This window comes from Hypanus sabinus, chromosome 6, assembly GCF_030144855.1.
Source record: "Hypanus sabinus isolate sHypSab1 chromosome 6, sHypSab1.hap1, whole genome shotgun sequence".
Taxonomy (NCBI): Eukaryota; Metazoa; Chordata; class Chondrichthyes; order Myliobatiformes; family Dasyatidae; genus Hypanus; species Hypanus sabinus.
The window spans coordinates 165825840-165849189 of record NC_082711.1 but is presented as its reverse complement, the minus strand read 5'-3'; the positions used below and the strand labels follow the sequence as shown (position 1 = coordinate 165849189).

The 23350-nt window shown below is 44.1% G+C and overlaps 1 long non-coding RNA gene across 3 annotated transcripts in view; it reads left to right on the top strand.

The window, feature by feature from the left end:
* The window catches only part of LOC132396049 (uncharacterized), a 53152-nt gene extending 32308 nt beyond the window's left edge, over nucleotides 1–20844 (top strand). For 2 of the 3 annotated variants that reach the window (XR_009512831.1, XR_009512832.1), the window contains exons 4-6: nucleotides 7298–7359; nucleotides 12048–18702; nucleotides 20709–20844. This is a non-coding gene — a long non-coding RNA (uncharacterized LOC132396049). The remainder of the gene's footprint in view (nucleotides 1–7297; nucleotides 7360–12047; nucleotides 18703–20708) is intronic. The other variant, XR_009512833.1, reaches the window with a different exon arrangement.
* The last annotated feature ends 2506 nt before the right edge of the window (nucleotides 20845–23350 follow it).

The following is a 23350-nucleotide window of genomic DNA, read 5'->3' as shown; positions in this document are numbered from 1 at the left end:
GGTGGAATTTTATTAAAGTATCATCTAATCTCCTCTGGTGTAAATTGTGGGTTTGACTGTTCAGTGATTATAACAGGGCTTTGTCAGCACTGTGACTTTGGTGTGGAGTTAAGTTTAACCTGGCAGGCACGATGGAAGTTGGTGCTCAGGTGTTCCCTGGGCTGTGGTGTGAATGAGAGCTGTTCAGCTGCTGAAGGAAGGACTGCTTCTCAATGTAGCTAGCTCGCTGCCTGCAAGCAGGAGGCTGCTAATACAGGAATAGGAATGGGGAAGGATCAGGCAAAGCACTTCCATGTCAGTGTGAAGGGCAAAGGCTGGCAGAGTTAGGGAACCCTGGCTGACAAGAATATTGAAGCTCTGGTCAGGAAAAAAGAAGGAGGTGTGTGTCAGGTATAGACAGCGGGAGCCAAGTGAGTCGCCTGAAGAATATAAAGGATGTAGTGGTACACTTTAGGAAATAGATGGCAAGTGGAGGATATGAAATATCCTTGGCAGATAAGGTGAAGGGGAATCCTGTAAGATTCTATAAATATATTAAGAGCAAAAGGGTTAATGGAAAGAATATGACCACTTAACGATCAGCATGATCATCTATGTCTGGATCCACTGAATATGATCAAGATCTTAAATGAATACTGTACTTCTTCCTGCATTTACCATAGAAAATGTAAGAACATTTGAGCATAAGAAAAAGAAGCAGGTGTAGACTATCTGGCCCTTCCAGCCTCCTCCATTCAATAAGATCATGGCTGGTCTGGCTGTGGACTCACCTCCACTTACCTGCCATTTGCCCATAACCCTTAATTCCCCTGCTATGCAAAATCTATCTGTGTCTTAAATATATTTCATAAGGTAGTCTCGTCTGCTTCCCCAGGCAGGTAATTCCACAGATTCACTGCTCTCTGGGAAAAGGGTGATGGCACTTAAGTCATCAGGACTTTGTTAAACCACAAACATTATGTCATTATGTCCTGACGAAGGGTCTTGGCCCGAAGTGTCGACAGTGCTTCTTCCTACAGATGCTGCCTGACCTGCTGAGTTCCACCGGCATTTTGTGTGTGTTGCTTGAATTTCCAGCATCTGCAGATTTGCTCGTGTTGACATTATGGCAGCTCCACTTTCTATTTTGTCTGACTTCATCAGGGTCTTTTGATGAAAGAGTCTCAGCCCAAAACATCAACTGTTTATTCCTCTCTGTAGTTGCTGCCCGACCTTCTGAGTCCCTCCAGCATTTTGAGTGTGTTACTCAACCTATTTACAGATTTCATAAACTTAATCAATAGTTTGTAAAGTTCATGTGGATAGAAATTATTACATAATCAGTAGTTGCTGATTTGACAGATATTAAGCTGGTGAGAGTTCAGGTTCAATCCTCGAAGTAGGCATATGAGACCTGTGTCAGCTTGAGAGTGTTGGGTGAGGTGAAATGGGTCTTCTAGGATAATGAGGGGTTGAATGGAACCTTCACCTATAATGATAACATGAAGTGAGGAGAATGAATATTGGCCACCTTATTAGGTACACCTCGTTGATACAGACATCTTATCAGCCAATCACATGGCAGCAATTCAATGCATAAAAGCATGCAGACACGGTCAAGAGGTTCAGTAGTTGTTCAGACCAAACATCAGAATGGAGAAGGAATGCGATTGTAGTGACTTTGATCATGGAATAGTTTGAGTATCTCAGAAACTGCTGATCTCCTGTGATTTTCGTGCACAGAGTTTACAGAGAATAGTGATAAAAAGAGAAACCATTCAGTGAGTGGCAGTTATGTGGTCAAAAACGTCTTGTTAATGAGAGAGTTTGGCGGAGAATAGCAAGACTGGTTCAAGTTGACAAGAAAGGCGGCAGTAACTGAAATAACCACATGTTACCACAGTGGAATACAGAAGAGCATCTCTGAACACCCAGTATGTCGAACCTTGAAGTAGGTGAGCCATGGCAGCGGAGGATCATAGAGGGTTGCACTCCTGTACTGAGTACAATGTCCACTGAGTGTATATCGTTCATGTCTGTGAGAATTGAGAGAACCACATGGTAAGATTTCTGGTTGGATTGCTGTATTAATGATAAACAACCATTTTATTCATCTACCTTCCTAAGCACCGCCATAGTGGAGAACTGACGGCAATACACTGGCAATGAAAATCGGGTATTGGTTCTATGGCAGGATACAAGCATGAGAGAAAGATATCCCAGTTCTGTGGATAGAATGGTAACTGTAAGTTGAGGTGAACTGGAATATTATGAGTAATTTTGTTCCAAATGTGGAATGAATATTGGCAATCCTGAGAGTATTTGATATTGTTGACATCCCGTTGTGGATAGAGAATGGAGATGAAGAGATCTATGTCGATATATACTGGTACTTAGTGCTAGAGACAGGCAAAATGCTTATTACCACCACAGACCACAGAGAAATCTCTGAAGGGGATATTTTGAAGGGACGTTCAAATCCAATTCCTCTGGAGATATTTCCAAGTTACATATTACATGTAATTAGTTACCTGAAGAGACATAAATATGTCCTCAGGTGACAGGCCCTGGCTAAAAGACCTTTTTAGGTTAGGTGCCGTGGGATTGATTGGGTCGCGGGCTGCCAAAACCAGAGCCGTTTCAGGCAGAGTTGTTTGACGCCTGGTTCTGTGGAAGTGGGGGGGCATGCAGTGATGGATGTGAAGCTGTTTTGGTCAGAACGTGGAGCTGAGATGCAGGCAAAGAACAGGTAGTAACAGCAGCATTGTTCTTTTCTTTGTGGCTGGGTCATGTAGATGCTACGAAAGCCTTTGGTAAGAAAACGGTGGAGTGGTAATGGCGGGAAGTTCTAGTCATGTTCAAGAAAGATGCAGGAAACTTTGCTGTGAACTATTTCACACCCAACCTAATTTCTAAGTTAAGGACATGTTTGGCACAGCTTTGTGGGCTGAAGGGCCTGTATTGTGCTGTGTGTTTTCGATGTTTCTGTGTTTCTAAATCACCGTAATGGAATGGCAGAGAAGATTCGCTGGGCCAAATGGCCTAATTCTGTTCCTATGTCTTATGGTCTTATCCTTTTGGATATATTGTTGAGTCCATCACTGTTATGAGCTAGTTATGTTGGCCAATAATAGAAGATGCTTGGTTGAAAGCTCTATCCCATCTATTGTACTTGCCTTACTGAAAACTAATATATGATTGTTACACTTCATTCAACATCCTCAACAACAGTCCCTCAATATTCCATGAGTGGAATCAGCCTCTAGGCTCTATCCCGGGAGTCAGATTTCAAATGAGTTTCTACCATAAGCTACCAGGCTGATAGTGGCCCTTTAAGTGATAATAGGTTTGCGCTTCACCCTCCTGAGATTGTGTCCAATTGTTGGCTGTAGTTTGTGGCGTGATAAAATATAAACACAACAGGTTAAGTTGTTCACACATAGTTTTCCCCGCTTGACGAGTTGCCCTCGCAAAACTCGGCTGCCAACTCACTGAGAGGTTATGGTCATTGTTTTTCTTTGTGTTAATATTTCACTGGCGTATGGCTCCTTTAATATTGGGAAATCTTTGTCCAGGGTTATGTGGCAAGTTTAGATGCATCACGGAAAAATTCCGATGCATCAGAAGATCATGCTGTCCATACAGTGCGGGGAAAAGGTGTGAGGCTTTGACAAAATGTATAATGCAACCATCACTTTAACATGGCTAAATTAGTGATGGGAGGTATAAAATTGGCATTAGTCCCACTACTCAATTTAAAAAAACGTTGTGATGTATGTGGAGCTGAGCTGCACAACAACTGAGGCTCATATGGTAGTAAAATATCCTAAGCTGCTCAATTGATCTGTTGTTATGATGCTTAACGTAGTGCCAGGTGGTCCTGGAGCAGGTGACCGACAAACTTGTCACTGTGCTTGGTTTTCAGGAGTGTGTCAAAGCAGAGGTTCACAAAATGTAGAAGAGTACAGCCCTTCGGCCCACAGTGCTGTGCTGAATCAGCTAAAAAGCAAATCAAAAACATCCAAACACCTATCCCTCCTCCCTATACCATATCCCTCCATCATCCTTACATCCATGTGCCTATCCAACGTCTCTAATGTATTTGCCTGTACCACTATACCGGACAGTGCATTCCAGATACCCACCACTCTCAGAGTAAAAAAACTTACCCCTCACATCCCCATTGAAACCACCCCCATTCAATATATGCCCTCTGGTATTAGACATTTCTACCCTGGGAATAGATATTTCCTGTCTACTCTGTCTTTGCCTCTCTTTTAAATCTTATAAACCTCTATCAGATCTCCCCAGTACTCCAGAGAAAACAACCCAGGTTTGCCCAGCCTCTCGTGAAAGCACATGCCCTCTAAACAAATCTCCTTTACAACCTCCCCAAAGCCTAAACATCCTTCCTAGAGTGGGACAACCAGAACTGTATGCTATACAGGTTCGGGGAAGTAATTTTGGATTTTTGGGCTAAGGCAGCTGAAGGCAAGGCAACACGCACAAAATACTGGAGGAACTCAGCAGGTCAGGCAGCATCTATGGAAATGAATAAGCAGTTGACGCTTCGGGCCAAGACCCTTCGCCAGGACTGGAAAGAAAGGGGGATGATGCCAGAATAAAAAGGTGAAGACCAGGCCCCAGTTTTTTTATTTATTCAGATGCATTGTGGAATTGGCTCTTCCAGCCCTTTGACCCGTCCCACCCAGCAACCCCCAACTTAACCCTAGCCTATCACGGGACAACTTACAATGACCAATTAACCTACCAACCAGTATGTCTTTGGGCGGTGAGAGGAAACTGGAGCATTTGGAGGAAACTCACACGGTCATGGGGAGAACATACAAAATCCTTACAGGCAGCGGCAGGGATTGAGCCTGGATCGCCTGTACTGTAAAGCGTTGTGCTAACCACTACACTACCGTGCCATCCCACATGGATGAAGAATGACTAAAAGGCCAAACTTGGAGGGGCACCCATCACTCAACAGCTTGCAGATTGGAAGAGCTCCATACGTTCTTTAGCTTAAGTCAGTTCTACCAGAAAGAGGGAGATTGGATCCGTGGCCAGATTGCAGACTCACCTCCTGCCCCACATCCCTGAAAAGCATTGGTAAGAAAGATCTGTCAGCCTTGGGTTTAAAATTAACACAACCTCACATCAATTGCCTTTTGCAGAAAGGAGTTTCTAAAAAAAGCTAACAAGCCCTGTGTATGGAAGTATTCATCGACTTCATTCCTAAAAGGCCTCGCTCTCTTTTAAAGTCTCAGAGTCATAGAGTAATATATAGCATAGAAAGAGGCCCTTCAGCCCATCAAATCCTTGATGATCAAGGTGCCCACCTAAGCTGGTCACCTTTTTCCACATCCCTCTAAACCTTTCCTATTCAAATACTTATCCAAAAGCCTAACAGAGACATACCTATCTTTATTAGTCAAGGGGTTGAACTTAAGAGTCAGGAAGTTATGTTACAGCTGTATCTAAGTTTGGCTTGGCTGCATTTGGAGTATTGCATTCATTTCTGGTCACCACTTTGTAAGGAGGCTTAGAGATGGTGCAAAAAAGGTTTTCCAAGGTGCTAAGTAACACACATAAAATACTGGAGGAAATCAGCAGATCAGGGCAGCATCTGTGGAAAGTGTAAACAGTCGACGTTTTGGGCCAAGACTCAGAATAAGATATCGCAGAGGGGGAGCAGTGAGAAACAGTATCATTGAACTCCTGTCAAAGGAGTGATTTAAACTTCTTCAGAGTTGGCATGGCTTGAAGAGACTTGGCAGTCTAGCAGTAGTATCACAAACACATGAAAGTGTGCAGAAGCTGGTGTGCGTTGATTTGGAATTCCAGCATCAGCAGATTTTCTCCTTTGTTTTCCAAGATGCTGCCTGGATTGTGATATGGAGAAAGGCTGGACCAACTTGAGCTGGATTTTTTTTTCTGGAGCAGTGGAGGCTGAGAGAAGAGCTGATAGAGGTTTATGAGAGGAGTGGGGGGAGAAAACAGCTGGGATCATTTCCCCAGGTCCAAGAGTCTAACACTGGAGGGTATTTGAGATGAGAAAGGTATGTTCAAAGAGATGTGTGGGACAAGTTTTATACATAGAGAGTGGTTTAAGCTTTCGGTTTAAGATGGCGCTGGTGAAGCATAGTGACTACTTATTGGTGGCAAACAAAACAAGGAATGTAACTAACTATTTTACTAATAACAAACGTTCTGGTAAAATTTATGGTAAACAATCACTGCAAACAATGGGGAGGAGAGGGAGGTGAGAGTGAGTTGAGGGTTGAAGTGTGCGGAAAAGGTCGAGACAGAGCAGAGCAATATCGGAGTGGAGGCGAGCGAGACGAATTCGAAGCCCGTCTACCTAAACCGAAAGTGAGGTTTGAATGATCTAAGCGCCAAGCCGATTTGGAAAGGTTGGGTACGGGCTGAAATGTGGTGAAAAAGTCCAGGTCCCGAGCATATTGATGCGACAGGACCTGGGTCCTAGAGCGAGGGACAACACGATGTTTGGACGATTTAAACGCTGGGACAGGTGGATTGCAAAGGCAGTGTGTCAGGACCAGAGACGAGGGTTGGGCCGGTTCTGCTTGCTGCTCTCTGACAGTTACTCAGCTCTGCATTGATCTGGGGCTGAGGCCTGCTCCAGCTTCTCCTGGCTTCCTGCCTTCCTGCCTGTGGACTCACTTTCGTTCTGATCACTATTTGCTTACTTTTACTGTTTGCATGATTTGGTTTTTTTTCCTCGCTCTGCATCTGTGGTGAACTACATATACCTGTCTGGATGTCCCCCCCCCTCCTCCCCGCTGACTGCTCCTGTGGCTCCTCCCACAGACCCCGGTATAAAGGCGATTGGAGGCACTGCTCCTCCCTCAGTCTCCAGGATGTTGTGTGATGGTCGCTTGCTGTTTGTGCTTTCTTCCAGCCAATAAAAGCCTACCTTAACTCACGTCTCCGAGAGTTATTGATGGTGCATCAGCATCTTGGGGCTTTTTAATAAGTTCTTTAGGCCTTCGTTATTTTGTGGCTGCCAGTAAGGAGATGAATCTTGTATAATGTATACATACTTTGATAAGAAATGTACTTTGAACTTTGGAAGGCTCTGCCAGGGGTGGCGGTGGAGGCAAAAACAATAGAGGTTTTTAAGAAGCTCTTAGATATGTGGAGAATGGACAGATATGGACATTATGTAGGCAGAAGGGATTAGTTTAGTTAGGCATTAAATTACTACCTTTATTAGTTCAGCACAACTGTATTGGCTAAGTGGCTTGTTCCTATGCTGTACTGTTCTATGTTCTTACGGTTACGGTTACAGATCCCGCAACCCACCTGGATCGAAGGGGTGCTATACAGATCAGCACTGGACCATGGTTGAGAGTAAGTGCCCGGGTTGCAGCAAAGCTCTCTCCAGTCCACTCTGCAATGTTGTCTGCCCATTTCCTTCTCTGTCTGCCCTCTTTTCCTTTTCCCCTGCACCGTTCCCTGAAGAATGGTCTCTGAGAGTCCACTTGATCTTGTTTTGTGGCCGTACCATCTCAGTTTCCTCTTCATCACTGTGGGCAGTAGATCTTCGCAGTGTCTCCTATGCTGGTGATAGTTCTTCATATTTTGTCGTTGGAGGCATGGTCTGTATAGGAGATGATGAGGAGCCTCCAGAAGCATCTCATTTTGACTGCCTGGATCTTCTTTGGCAGTTCTGCTGTCCAAGTCCACGATTTGCATGCATACAGGAAGATGGAGAACGCAAGTACATGCAGGAGTTAACTTGGATATACTTCTGAATACTTTTAAATGCTGTTATTGCTTCTTTTTCTGGCAGCTCATTCCCTCTGCGTGAAAAAGTTATCCATAGGGTCGTTTATAAACTTTTTCCCTCTCACCATAGACCTATACCCTTTAATTTTTGGTTCTCTTTCCCTGGGGAGAAAACCTACATTCACCCTCTAGCTTATGTAACCCCTCTTGTTATTCAAACCATGGTGTCCAGGTATCATTCTGGTGAATCTAAACTGCACTTCCTCCTAATTCATACTTCACAATGTGTTTAGAAATGACTAGGTTGAGATGCAATCTGTCTAGAACTTAATGTTTACCACGGCATGACTTCTACTTCCTTGTAGTCTGTTCCCCTGGATTCAAAAAGGTCAGTGTTCTTTAAGAGTCTGATTATTTCCTTATACATCCAATGTTTTTTTTTATATCATCAGCTCTATTCAAACCTGCACTGCTTCTTTCTCACCATTTGGATAACCTACCTCTCAGGCTCAAGAAGGGGTGACTTCACATCTGTCCCCACCAAGGTCTATTTGTTGCAGTTTGCTCAATCAACTGCCAAGACATAACAAACACAAGAGACTCTGTGGACGCTGGAAATCCAGAGCACTCACTCAAAATGCTGGAGGAACTCAGCAGGTCAGGCAGCATCGATGGAGGAGAGTAAGCAGAGGTGGTTTCAGGCTGAGGTCCCTCCATCATGAGCCCCATGCTGCACATTTGAGTACCTGCCTGTTTCCCATTTCATCAGCTTCCACCCTGTCATCAATTTCCTTACCAGGTCTACTGACCTTTATAGAAAAGGATAGCTCAGGCAGACACCTTGGTCAGCAAGAAGAGTTAGGCTGCCGGGCCTGCTTCTGCATAACTTTTTGGCTCTAAGGAAGGTGAAAGTAACGAGAAAATGCTGTAGATGAGAAAATCTGAACTATAAAACAGAAAGTTCTGAGAACATTCAGCAAGTAAGGCAGGGTTAGCCACAGATGCAGCTTGAGCAGCTGAGGGGTTCCAGCTTCTTCCGCTGAGATGAGGAGGGTCTTGGGGAAGTGGGGAGGCGGGATAGTGGAGGAATTTGAAAACTGGAGTCACTGACCGGTGTTGTGAAATGTGTTGTTTTGTGGCAGCAGGGCAGACAGAGCAGGACATTAAAAAATTACTGTAGGTTACAATCAGCAGTGCAAGAAGAGAGTAAAATAGTGAGGTAGTGTTCATGGGCCGTTCAGAAGTCTGCCGGCAGAGGGGAAATAGGTGTTAGAACATTAAGTGTATGTCTCAGGCTCCTGTACCTCCTCCCTGATGGTAGGTTGTCCTGAGGGCCTTTCATGCTGGGACCTTGAGGCATTGCCTTTTGAAGATACACTCAGAGGCTACTGCCCATGATGGGTTTACAGCCCTCTGCAACTTTTTCTAATCTTGAGCCGGATTACATAATATGTCATGCACACAATGTGCTGGAGCAGCTCAGCAGGTCAGGCAGCATCCATGGTTGGGAATAAACAGTCGACATTTTGGGCCGAGTCCTTTCATAGGGACCTATTCCTACCTGTAGATGCTGCCTGACCTGCTGAGCTCCTCCAGTGCATTGGGTGTATCGCTCTAGACTTCCAGCCTCTGCAGCACCTCATGTGCCTATGTAACACGTAAGATGGGTGAGAATCTTAGCATCGAGACATGAGTGAGGCAGGAGCCAGTGCTGTCTCAATGTAAAACAAGTCCCGGCAGAGGAAGTAGCTTCACGCCTGACGGCAGCTTTTGCGTGCTGTGCTATTGCAGTACATGATAACGTAGACCGCTCAAGAATGGAAATATTTCCACTACCGTAAAGGCTGCGGTTTGTCCAGTTCTGGATATTAAACGAGAGTGCCTTTCCCACAGGCTGTTTTTGATAAGGCTTGTCTCTGTTTAGATGAAAGCTGTCTTGGATGGAAATTTCCCATCAGCTTGATCTACAAACTTTGCTAATTTACCTTTTGGTGGTTGAGCTCGATTTGCATAGTGGCTTCAGTTCTGCCATTTTCCAAGGATCAACTGATGATCGCATTGCATTGTTTCAGACAGGTAGTGCAGGACCTTCCAACTGCCATTACTTAATGCACAGTTTAAAATCAATTGATAGTGAGTGGTACTATTAAAACTGTTGATAACCAAACCTGTATGGGAAGAGTGTTAGAAATGGTTTGATAGTAGCTTTGCTTTTATGCATTCCCGTATCTCTCTCTCACTCTCTCACACACACGTCAAAGTTCAAAGTAAAATAAAATTTACTATCAGAGTCCATAGATTTCACTAAATACAACCTTGAGATTCTTTAACACACACAAACTGCTGGTGGAAACAGCAGGCCAGGCAGCATCTATAGGGAGAAGCACTGTCGACGTTTAGGGCCGAGACCCTTCCCTTAGGAAGTCTGGGCCCGAAACGTCGACAGTGCTTCTTCCTAAAGATGCTGCCTGGCCTGCTGTGTTCCACCAGCATTTTGTGTGTTGCTTGAATTTCCAGCATCTGCGGATTTCCTCGTTTTTGCCTTGAGATTCTTTATTCTGTGTTCTCACTTGGCAAATCTATAGAACAGTAACTGTAAACTGCAAACAAACTGCACAAATGCAGACAATAACTAGATAGCAATAAACAACGAGCATGAAGTAACAAGATCAAAGTGTCCTTAAGTGAGTGTAGTTAGCCCCTTTTGTTCAAGAGCCTGATGGCTGAGGGGTAATATCTGTTCTTCAACCTGGTGGTGCGAGTCCTGAGGCTCCTGTACCTTCTACCTGATGGCAGCAGTGAGAAGAGAGCATGGCCTGGGAGGTGGTCATCTCTGATGATGATGGGTGCTGCCCTTCTATGGCAATGTTCCATGTAGATGTGCTCAATGGTTGGGAGGGTTTTACCCATGATGTTACTGGGCCAAATCCACTTCCACTTGTAGGATTTTTCACTCAAAGGCATTGGTGTTCCCATACCAGGCCGAGATGCAGCCAGTCTGCACACTTCCCACCGCACATCTGTAGATGTTTGTCAAGGCTTTTGATGACATGCCAAATCTCCACAGACTCCTGAGGAAGCAGAGGTGCTGTTGTGCTTTCTTCGCAATTATATTTATATGATGGGTCCAGGACAGGTCCCCTGAGATAGTTACACTAAGGAATTTAAAGTTACTGACCCTCTCCACTTCTGACCCTCCAATGAGTACTGGCTCATGGACCTCTGGTTTCCCTCTCCCGAAGTCTACAATCAGTTCCTTGGTTTTATTGATATTGAGGGAGAGAGGTTGTTGTTATTACACCCCTCAGCCAAATTTTCAATCTCCCTCCTGTACGCTGATTCATCACCTTCTTGGGCACTGGTACGATTGAAGCCTGCTTGAAGCAGGCAGGTACCACACACTGCTGGAGCGAGAGATTGAAGATATCCATGATTATCGGTTATCAGTGAATCTAGCCAGTTATTTGTCAATATAGCCAGTTGGTCAGCAAAGGTCTTCAGTACTCAGCCTGGTACTCCATCCAGACCAGATGCTTTCCTTGGATTCATTCTCTTGAAAGCAGCCCACACGTCATCTTCAGATACTGAGACCAAAGGATTGTCGGGAGACGTGGCAGTGTGCGATGCTTCCTCCCTGTTCTGGTGGTCAAAGGGAACATAGAAGGCATTGAGCTCATCAGGAAGCGAAGCTCTGCTGTCCCCTATGCCACAAGATTTAACTTTGTAGGAGGTTATGACATTCAAACCCTGCCACAGCCATTAAGCATCCCTTGTTGATCCCAGCCTAGTCTGGAATCTCCACTTTGCCCAAGAGATGGACACGTGCACACATGCAGACAGGTGTGTGCAGAGACACATGCACGCACACATGTGCAGACACGTCCATTCACACACCCACACACAATTGTAATCTTCCAGGTTGTTTCATCAGTACAGTGTTATTGGAAAGCCGTGTCACTACAGAATCCAAGGGCAAGGAAGAGGATTCTTCCTGAATTAGATTAACGCCTGATGGTTTCTCCAGTGCAACATCTAACTGCTACTTAATGCATCTGTGTATTTGGCCTCCACTATTCCATTTTATAGTGCTTATCTCTCTCCAACTATCTCATCCCTGATGGTATTAATGGGAAGAGGACACTTCCTGGATGCTGACAGTCGTTTATAATGTCAGATAACAACATGATAACAAAATGAGAGAAAACATATTGGACATAGCATTTTTAAAACATTTAAGGCAAAGTAAATTTATTACTAAAGTATATTTTTATATGTTGCTATATACTACCTTGAGATTCATTTTCTTTCAGAGAGAAGTACAAGAAATACAATACAATTTATGAAAAACTATATATAAACAAAGACAACAAACAAGTGGAAATTCATGTTCAAGTTTATTGGCATCTGACTGCACATGTATACAACCAAATGAAGCAATGTTCCTCCAGACTGCGGTACACCCACACAGCATATATCACACACAGCACGTAAAAGAAAATATTACTACAAATAAGTTAATAAAATATAAAACAACATGCATGTAGTTCACAGCATTGGTGAACAGTAAACAGTGGCCAGTAACAGTAAACACCTCACCGTCCCAGTGACGAGACCATGGTGGTGGCAGTGAGTTCATTAATCTCACAGCCTGAGGGAAGAAGCTGCTCCTGTACCTCCTTCCTGACAGTAATGGGTCAGAGAGATTGTGGGATGGGTGGTAGGGATCCTCAACGATGCTTCAGGTGCCTCATCCACAATGCCCTGGTAAAATGTCACAAGCAGTGGGGAGGGAGATCTTAGTGATACCCGTGACAGTTTTCACTAACCTTGCTTTGCAGCTTCCATCTCACACAATGATGCAGTCATGCTTGATGGTGCCCCTGTAGGAAATTGTAGGAAAGGGTGCAGGGAGACTTGCACACCTCAAAAGAGCCATCGAATAGTACAGCACAGAAATAGGCCCGATTGCCCATCTAATCTATGCTGAACCATTTAAACTGCCTACTCCCTTCATCCAGCACTGGGACCAAAGCCAACCTTGTACCTATCCAAAGTCCTCTTAAACGTTGTGCCGGCAGCTCGTTCCATACTCTCACGACCCTTTGAGTAAAGAAGTTTCCCTTCGTGTTCCCCTCAAACTTTTTGCCTTTCACCCTTAACTCACGACCTCTGGTTGTCGTCCCACCCAACCTCAGTGGAAAAAGGCCTGCTTCCATTTATCCTATCTATAACCCTCATAATTTTGCATATCTTTATCAAATCTCAATTATCTCCATCCCAAGGAATGAAGTCCTAACCTGTTCAATCTTTCCTTATAAGAGGCATTGATCATGTGGATAGTCAGAGGCTTTTTCCCATGGCTGAAATGGCTAACACGAGAGGGCACAGTTTTATGGTGCTTGGAAGTAGGTACAGGGGGATGTCAGGGGTAAGTTTTTTACGCAGAGAGTGGTGAGTGTGTGGAATGGGCTGCCAGCGACTGTGGTGGAGACAGATACAATAGGGTCTTTTAAGAAGCTCCTGGAGCTTAGAAAAATAGAGGACTATGGATAACCCTAGGTAACGTCATGTAAGTACATGTTTGGCACAGCATTGTGGGCCGAAGGGCCTGTATTGTGCTGTAGGTTTTCTACGTTCTATTATAACTTAGATCCTCCACTCCCGGGAACAAGCTTGTAAATTTTCCTCAATTTCCTCAGGAAGTGTAGACACTGCTGTGCCTTCTTGACGACTGAAGAGGTGTTGTGGGTCCACCAACAACACTGCAACATATTTAAAATATGCCATTTGTGGAGGTGGTGTTTCATTGCTGCATTCCCTTGCCAGCACAACATTGTGTTTGAACTGGCAAGCATCGGAAAATAACCTTTTGAAACAACACAATCATTGCAATATAAAACACCCGATGATCAGTGTGGACAGTGTGGTTAAAAAGGTCTCTCCGGCATCACCAGTCGAGCTGCAGTAGGTGTCTTGTTTGATAATGTAACAAGGAAGGAGGCTGAGAGCAGAGATTAGTGCCCTGATGTTATTTATCTATCTATCAGCGTGGACTGGGTCTTCCAGCCCTTCAAGTTGTGCCATGCAGCTAAACCCCCAATTTAATCCTAGCCTAATCACAGGGCAATTTACAATGACCAATTCATCTACCAGTCGGTGTGGTTTTGGAATGTGGGAGGAAACCAAAGCACATGGAGGAAATGCACGTGGTCACAGAGAGAACGTACAAGTTGTCTGAGTAGAAGAATGTGGAAGTTCTGGTGGAAGCAGCTGAAGAAAGGAGGGAGCAACACAAACAGAATGCTGGAGGAGCTCAGCAGTCCAAGCAGCATCTATGGAAAAGAGTAAATTGACGTTAGAGCTGAGACCCTTCGAAGACTCTTTAAGTCCTGCCAAAGGGTCTCGGCCTGAAACATCGACTGTTTAACTCTTTTCCATAGATGTTGCCTGTCCTGCTGAGTTCCTCCAGCATTTTGTGTGTGTTGCTGTGGATTTCCAGCAACTGTAGATTTTCTCTTTTTTGTTGAAGAAAGGAGAGCCTGGTTTGTGTAGGAGTGATCGGCCTGGTGAGCTATCTCCAGGAGGGCTTGAGACCCAGTGGCAGGAGATCTGACAGTTCTCTCCACGGCTCCTGAGACATTCGGTTGGTGCTACAGAAAAAGCTGATGACTAGTTTGGCTACATCAAGATCAGGCCCCCTGCTCAATTTTCTCTCTTCTTTGAATGAGTGCCTGCTGTAGGAATGCAAATAATGTGGTGCACTCAACAATGTTGTTTGATTGTAATTAGGTAGTGTAGTAGTTAGTATAATCCTATTACAGCGACAGCTGTAAGTTCAGGGTTCCGTTCCTGCCGCTGTCTCTAAGCAGTCTGTACATTCTTGCTGTGAATGTGTGGATTTCCTCTGGATGCTCTGGTTTCCTCCCAATTTCCTAAAAGGCGTACGGTTAGGGTTAGTGAGTTGTGGGTAGGCTATGTTGGCACCAGAAGTGTGGCAATACTTGCGGACTGCCATCGCAATCATTGCTGATTTGGTTTGATGTAAACGATGCCTTTTATTGTACCTTTTGGTGTACATGTGACAAATAGAGCTAATCTGGTCTTGGGTCTTTACTGCTGGGATATTGGCCCTGGTGAGGATACTGATGGTGGTTTGCTAATTGGTTTTGGAGGATTTTTGCAAAGGCCGGTGTTTTGAGGGTCCAGAGCTCAGAAATATGCAGGAGGCCTGAAATCTCTACTCCCTGTAGACCGTGAACATTTTGCTAGGGTTGAACTCTTGATCTCTACTCTTCTTTTCAGGTGGCTGAAGGTTGTGTTGGCACATCTCAGAGGCGCTTCCCTTGGTGATCTAGATTTAAGATCAGAGGCGAGATATTTTAGAAAGAACATTAGGCGTAGCCTCAGGCAAAGGGTGGTGTGCCTTTGCAATGAGCTGCAAGAAATAGCGGCTGAGGCGGGTACATTGAATGTACGGTAGCCAAGAGTGGTGATGCTTTAAATTCAGGATACTCAAGACCAGAAATGGGTTACCACTGATATCACAGTGGGTTATAGGGTTGGAGGAGGAAAGGAAAGATTTTAAAACAACAATAAACCTTAATTTTAAAATGTTCATTACAGTAGATCAGTAAACGGGATGAGTCAGACTTGGGTTGGGACAACAGAATTTAGAATGACCTCCTGTTGTTAGAGTTGAACGAGGACAGCATGGAGTCTCACTACCACTTCTCTCATCGAGGACTGATGCACCATCAATAACTCTCAGAGACGGGAGGCAAACGACAGGCTTTTACTAGCTGCAAGAAATGACCACACAACATCCTGGAGACTGAGGGGGGAGCAGTGCCTCCAATCGCCTTTATACAGGGGTCTGTGGGAGGAGCCACAGGAGCAGGGGCGTGTCCAGACAGGTATATGTAGTTCACCAGAAGGACTGGCCTCACAAACTAGCTCATTGACCCAGCTGCCCCTGCATCTCCATGTGGCATTGTTGAGGTTGGAGTTGCTTAAGTCCCAAATAAAGATTTCACTAGTAGTGATCTGGGGGTGGGTGACTGGGGTTACTGGGGTAGAAACGGATCATCATAGTTATGGCGTGGACCTGTCCGAAACTCAATTCAGGGGAAACCTTGACTGAAAGAGTCAGGGGTGGCACAGTTTCACAGAGCTGTTACAGAGACAGCAACCCGGCTTCAGTTATACTGCTGACTTAAAGGACTTTGTATGTTCTCCCCACGACCGCTTGTTTTTCTTCTGGTGCTCCAACTTCCTCCAGCGGTTCAAAGACGTACAGGTGAGTAGGTTAATTGGTCACGTGGGTGTAATCGGGCGGGAGTTACCTGGCTGTTTCTCTAAATAAATAAAGAGCACAAATACTCCGATTTGGGGAGAGATAGAATGGGTGTCTATGGTGTGGTGTTCTTGAGCTAGACACAACCACTCCCTCCGTTAGAATACTACTTGGAGGGAACTTCTCCACTTCCCCAATTAGATGTTGGATAAGCAATCTTACAATGCAGCGAGAGTGCAGGAGTCAAAAGAGATGTTATGAGCCGAGCGAGGCTGGGAGTTACATGAACTGACACTGTGTTTCCACATAATGTTGGTTCCAAATATTGACAGATTTCCTTTCTCTTGCTGTATTAGGGACTTTGTCAGGATTTAAAATTTTATTTCATGGGAGAGTTAAGGTGGACCCCCATTAAGTGTGTTTCCTTTTAATTAACAATATGCTACTTATACTCACAGCACATTCCTGTAGCTATTTTTTGAATGCAGTTACACAGATTGTTGTCTCCTGCACTCTGGTTGAAAGCCCTAGTTTGACGTTCATTCATTGATTCTGTTACAGATGCTGTTCTATAGATCAGATCGTAGAGTGTGCTGACAAGAAAATGAATCTCAGGGTTGTACGTGGTTGTCCCTCAAGGTCTGAGGAAGAATACACATTGTGCAGTCTCCTGTGGCTACGCATGTGGCTTCGGAGGCCGAAGCACACACGTGGCTGCAGGTTGGACATGGAATGGCAGTTGTTGGAACAGGGGCATACACAGCTTTGTGGCGTCAGCCTCGTGCTCTGCAAGGCACTGATTTCGGTCATCCCCAAAGTCAGATGCAGCTTTTCTGGTCGGGCGTGCTGTGCAGCCCCGTCGGCGGCAGACTCCTCAAGCTGTCGAGGCCGGAGGTCTGCCCGTTTGGCGTACAATCTCAAATTGTATATATGTACTTTGATAATAAATTTACTTTGAACTTTAATGAACACTACAGAGAACTCTGTACAGAAACATGGACTGGGTTAGGTTCTAACCTTGCTGGGAAGTTCAGTCTGGAAGAGAATATCAAATCAGAAATGAGCATGAATCTGAGAACCCCCTGCTTGTTTAAGACAGCGATAAACTTGTTTCAGAATTATGGAGAACCCTTGAATAAAAAAACAAACAAAAAGAAATAATCCTTTCCTCCACTTCAGATATGATGTATACCAGTTTAATCTGTGAGGGTGAGCTCATTATAAACTAGTTTTTATTTGGAGAATCAGTACAGTAACAGATCCATCCAGCCCAATGGGCCCAGACCACATTACATGTGGCCAATTAACCTACTAACTGGTACGTCTATGGGATGTGGGAAGAAACCAGTGCACCCAGAGGAAACCCATGCAGTCACAGGAAAAATGCACAAACTCCTTACAGACGGCGGGAAATGAACCTGGATCTTGGCATTGTATTGGTATTATGCTTACGAGGAGGCATAGTTTTAAGGTGCTTGGAAATAGGTACCGAGGGGATGTCAGGGGTAAGTTTTTCACACAGAGAGTGGTGTGTGTGTGGAATGCACTGCCAGCGGCGGTGGTGGAAGCAGATACAATTGGGTCGTCTAAGGCCCTCTTACATGGAGTTTAGAAAAATAGAGGGCAATGTGCTAGGAAAATTCTATGCAGTCTCTAGAGTAGGATACATGGTTAGCACAGCATTGTGGGCCGAAAGGCCTGTAATGTGCTTTAGATTTCTGTGTTCTATGTTCTAACTGCTACATCTCAAAGATGAAGAAGAATACTAAAGGGAAATGAGGCAACTGGGGCTGACAGGGGAAGTGAACTACAGTATTAAAGGGAATCAGAAGGCATATAATATAGCCAAAATTAGTGGGAAGTTAGAACTCGGAAAGTTTTAACAACAGGGCACTAAAAAGCCGTAAGGAGAGAAAAGCTGAAATATGAAGGTGAGCTAGCCAATAATATCAAAGAGAGTACCAAAAGATTTTTCAGGTGCAATATATAAAGAGTAAAAGGGAGACAAGATTGGATATTGGTCCAATGGAAAATGATGCTGGAGAGGTAGAAATGGGGTCAAAGAAATGGCAAATTAATTTAATAAGTATTTTCTGTCAGTCTTCACATGGCAAACACTAGCAGTGTGCCAGATATTTGAGAGGGTCAGGGACAGAATTGAGTGTGGTTGCTCTTACTAAAAGGAGAGGGTGCTTGGGAATCTGAAAAGTCTGAAGGTAGATGGGTCACCTGGGCCAGATGGAGTAAACTCCAGGGTTCTGAAAGAGGTGGCTGAAGAGATAGTGGAGGCATTAGTAATGATCTTTCAAGAATCACTAGATCCTAGCACAGTTCCTGAGGAGTGGGAAATTGCCAATGTCATTCCATTCTTTAAGGGAAGGAGGGAGAAGAAAGGAAACTATAGGCTAGTTAGCACATCTACATGAAGCATTGTTGCAGGAAATCAGCATCCATCATCAAGGGCCCCTGCCCAGGCTACGCTCTCTTTTCACTACTGCCATCAGGAAGAAGGTACAGGAGCCCCAGGACTCACACCACCAGGTTCAGAAACAGTTACTATCCCTCAAACACCAGGCTCTTGAACCAGAGGGGATGACTTCACTCACCCCAACACTGAGCTGCTCCCACAAACTATGGACTCACTTTTGAGGACTCTTCAACTCATGTTCTTGGTAATTATTGCTTATTTATTTATTATTGTTATTGTGTTTTTCTTTTTGTATTTTGCACATTTGTTGTTTGTCCATCTTGTTGTGTGTCATTTTCCATTGATTTTATTGTGTTTCTAGCATTTACTGTGATTTCCTACAAGAATATTAATCTTAGGGTTGAATATGATGATGCATAATGTACTTTGATAATAAATTTGCTTTGAACTTTGAACTGAGATTAGGAAGTAGTTCATAGTGTCAGGAAGTGTATGGTCATTCACTTTAGTAGAATGAATAAAAGCATAAACTATTTTCTAAATAGGGAGAAAATTTTTAAAAATCGCGAGTGCAAAGGGAATTTGGGACTCCTTGCGCAGGATTCCCAAAAGGTTAACTTGCAGGTTGAGCTGGTGGTAAGGAAAGCAATTGCAATGTTAGCGTTCATTCAAGAGGACTAGAAAATAAAAGCAAAGATGTAATGCTGACGCTTTAGAAGGAATTAGTCAGACCACACGTAGAAAGTATTGTGAGCAGTCTGCGCCTCTTATCTAAGAAAAGACCTGCTGGCATTGGAGAGGGTCCAGAGGAAGTTCACAAGATTGTTGCCAGGAATGAAAGGGTTAAGAAATGAGGAGTATTTGATGGCTCAGGGCCTGTACTCACCAGAGTTCAGAGGTGCGGAGGATCTCAATGAAACCCATCAAATATTGAAAGACCTAGATTGAGTGCATGTGGAGAGGATGTTTCTAATAGTGGGGGAGTCTAGGGCCAGAGGACACAGCCTTAAAATAGAGGGATGTCCTGATTAGCCAGGGCTTCAAAGGTAATGGAGGAACGGCAGGAGAATGGGGTTGAGAAGGTATATAAATCAGCCATGATGAAATGCCAGAGCAGACCTGATGGGCTGAATGGTCTTATTCTACTTCTATGTCTTATCTATGTTCTATCTTATCTATGTCTTATCTGCACCATCCAGTTTGTTTGATTACTGTGGGAGAAAGACAGGAGTAATAAGTGTTGTGTAACATATTTACCAAGCTTTTACTTCTGTGTTTAATAGGCTGCGCTCTCAATGGAACATATTGTAATAAGTCAAGTGTTTGAAATTCCCTGTCTTCAAGGGGGGAAGAGCCCGAGTTCAGAGGGAGGTGTGGAAAGATTTGTGACTAATACAGGGAAGGGTCTTTGGGAGGACTGGACAGGAAGCATAACAGCAAACGGTAGAGGGTGAAGTGCAGCAGACTGTCCCAGAACCAGCCGATGAGTCACATGATTTGCTGTACAGGAACATCCAGTGCTTTTCAGATATGTACATGGATATGAAGCAGAAACACTCTCAACAATGCCAAAGAATGGGATGGTACCGACACCCCTTAATCTGTCTTCACGTATTGATGCAAAATGCTGCAGAGACTCAGCAGGCCAGGCAGCATCAAAGGAGTCGACATTTCAGACCGAGGTCCTTCACTGGGACTGCAAAGGAAGGAGGAAGGAGCCAGAATAGGAAGGTGGGGGGGGGGGTGTTGAAGGAGAAGGAGGAGTCCAAGCTGAAAGGTGATAGGTGAAACCAGGTGATGGGGAATGTGGGTGGGTAGGGAAGGGAGGATGGAGTGAGAAGTTGGAAGCTGATAGATGGGACAGGTAAAGGGCTGAAGAATAAGGAACCTGATTAGAGGGTACAGTGCACCACAGGAAGGGCATCAGTGAGGTGATGGACAAATGAGAAGAGAAAGGGTAAGAGGGGAGCTAGAATGAGGGATGGAAAAGGAGAGAAGGGGAGAAGGGAGGGAAATTACCGGATGGTAGTTTTATATAAATATACAGCACCTCTCACAACCTGTGTCTATCTTGAAACATTTTTTAGTTAATTAGCTTACACTTTTGCATAGACTCTTTCGTGCCCATTCCATAGATTCAGTAGTTCAGAATTAAGTGGCTAAGCATTCTACAGATGATTTGAAAATAATTGTATGAGTTATTTTATAGATTATATAGCTGCTAAAATATTTGCTTGTTCACCTTGTTAGATGTCTGGAATCAGCGTTGATCAGGAACAGTGAATATAGGAGGAGGTACTTTTCCCTGAGGTCTTTGGCACTGTTATCAAGGCACCAGCAGTAGAAATGTAATCTGCGTTTACACATCGATTTCAATTTGACTGTCTTATCATTTTAATAGTAAAATCATCAGGGTAGGACTAGAGAACTACACAGCACCTCTACTTTTGTAGAAGTTTCTGGAGATTCAGCATGCTACTAAAAACTTTGGCGCATCTCTTTAGATGCACTGAGGACAGTATCCTAACCGGGGCATCACAGTCCTGTGTGGTAACGCCAGTGTCATTGAACAGAAACGTCTACAGAAAGTGGAGGATACAGCCCTGTCCATCACAGTCAAAGACCTCCTCCACCACCAACCATCGAACGTATTTACATGGAGTGCAATCATAAGAAAGTAGCATCCATCATTAAGGACCTCTGCCATCCAGCTGATGCTCTCTTCTCACTGCTGCCATCCGGCCGGGGGTACAGAAACGTCAGGTCTACGCACCACCAGGTTCAGGAACAGTTATTACCCTTCAACCATCAGGTTCTTGAACCAGTGTGGATAACTTCACTCACCACAGCTCTGAGCTGACTCTACAATCTACAGGCTCACTTTCAAAGACTACAAATTGTGTTCTCAGTATTATCTATTTTTTTTATTTGCATAGTTTGTTGTCTTTTGCACATTGGTTGTTCGTCAGTTTTCGTTTCTGTATACTTTTTCACAAATTCTATTGCACACTTTTTTCTGTAAATGCCTGAAAGAAAATGAATCTCATAGTAGCATATGGTAACATACACATACTTAGATAAAAAAATTTACTTTGACTACATGCATTTCTGTATTATTTCAATTTTATTATTTGTACAATTTGTCATTTGCGTATTGGTTCTCAGCAGTTTTTGTGCTCCTGTTCACAAATTCCATGTATTGCTTTATTTTCCTGTAAACGCCTGCCAGAAAATGAACCTGAAGGTGGTATAAGGTGGCATACTCGTACTTTGATCATTTTAATTTGACTTTGAGAAAATAAGGGAGTGCATTTAAAGTCACAAACGAGAAAATCTGCTGAAGAGTCTTGGCCCGAAACGTCGACTGCACACTTTTCCGTAGATGCTGCCTGGCCTGCTCAGTTCTTCCAGCATTTTGTGTGTGTTGCTTGCATTTCCAGTGCTAGCTCTGAGGCAGCATTCACAGGACTGTGCTGGTAAAGTTCAGGCTACTTTTAGAGATGCAAGACGCCATTGCTCTATTAGCAGAGTTTCAGTGTTCATGCTCTGTGCTCTTTGTGCTTCCTGCCTATGGCTTGGAACAGGAAGCCATTTGGCCAAGCAGCTCATAATGGCCAAGGTGCCATTTTAAGATGCCATTTTACCCATTTAACTTTGTTACTTCGAAGTTCAAAGTAAATTTATCATCAAAGTACATGTATGCCACCATGTACAATACTGAGATTTATTTATTTGTGGGCAGTCACAGTAAATACGAGAAACACAGCAGGATCAATGGAAGACTGCACTTAACAGGATGGACAAACAAACAAAAAGACAGGAGAAAATAATAATAATAATAAATAAATAAATAAACAATAAATATCAAGAGCATGAAGAGTCTTTGAAAGTGAGTCTGTAGGTTATGGAAACATTTCAATGATAGAGCAAGTGAGGTTGAGTGAAATTATACCCTCTGGATCAAGATCCTGGTGGCTGAGGGGTAGTAACTGTCCCCGAACCTGAAGCTTGTGCTGACACAGTTATCTTTAACCATTTCTGATTCCAGTATTCAGCTGAAGAACTAACTTGGCTTAATAACAAGTACAATGTGCAGAATACCAGCTACACAGTATGTTTCCCCACTAAACCATCAATGAGACCACATGAGTTCCTCTTTGCTGCGTGGTTTAAGCTTCAGTCTGCCCTGAAACAGCGTCTCCAGCTGGGGTGAGCTTATATTTGAGGCTTGCCAAATGTTGCAGACAGGAATGAACTCTGAAAATCTGTTATCGTTTTACAAGCTTAGTTGCATATTTCATTCTTAACTCTCAGTGGTTTCAGGTCTACACAGACAGTCTTCGTGTGTGTGTGTGTGTGTGTGCATGCATGTGTGTGTGTGCGCGTGTGTGTGTGTAAACAGCAGCTGGACATGGTTGATCTCTAGGCTTCTGGTCAATGCCCCCATTTAATATTATACTCTTTTCACTCCAATCTGTTCCTGCAAAGGAGAACCACACATTTTCCGAACATACAATCTAATGCTCTTTCATCTGAAAGAGGTACTGAAGCCAACCATGATATCTCACACAAGGCCATGAAGCATCGAGCAAAGTTCGCACCTGCAACCTCATCGATGCAGCGTCGATGGAAAAGGAGTAAGAAGGTGGGGGAGGCGAGGAAGGAGTACAAGGTGGGAGGTGATAGGTGAAAGTGGGAGAGGGAGGGAATGAAGTAAAGAGCTGGGAAGTTGATTGGGGAAAGAGATGAAGGGCTAGAGAAGAGGGAAATCTAATAGAAGAGGACAGAAGACCATGGAAGAAAGGGAAGGGGGGAGGAGCACCAGAGGGTGTGGCACTTGATGCAAGGATAAGTACCAGGGAGGAGATCACTGGGGAGGGATGAGTGGGCAA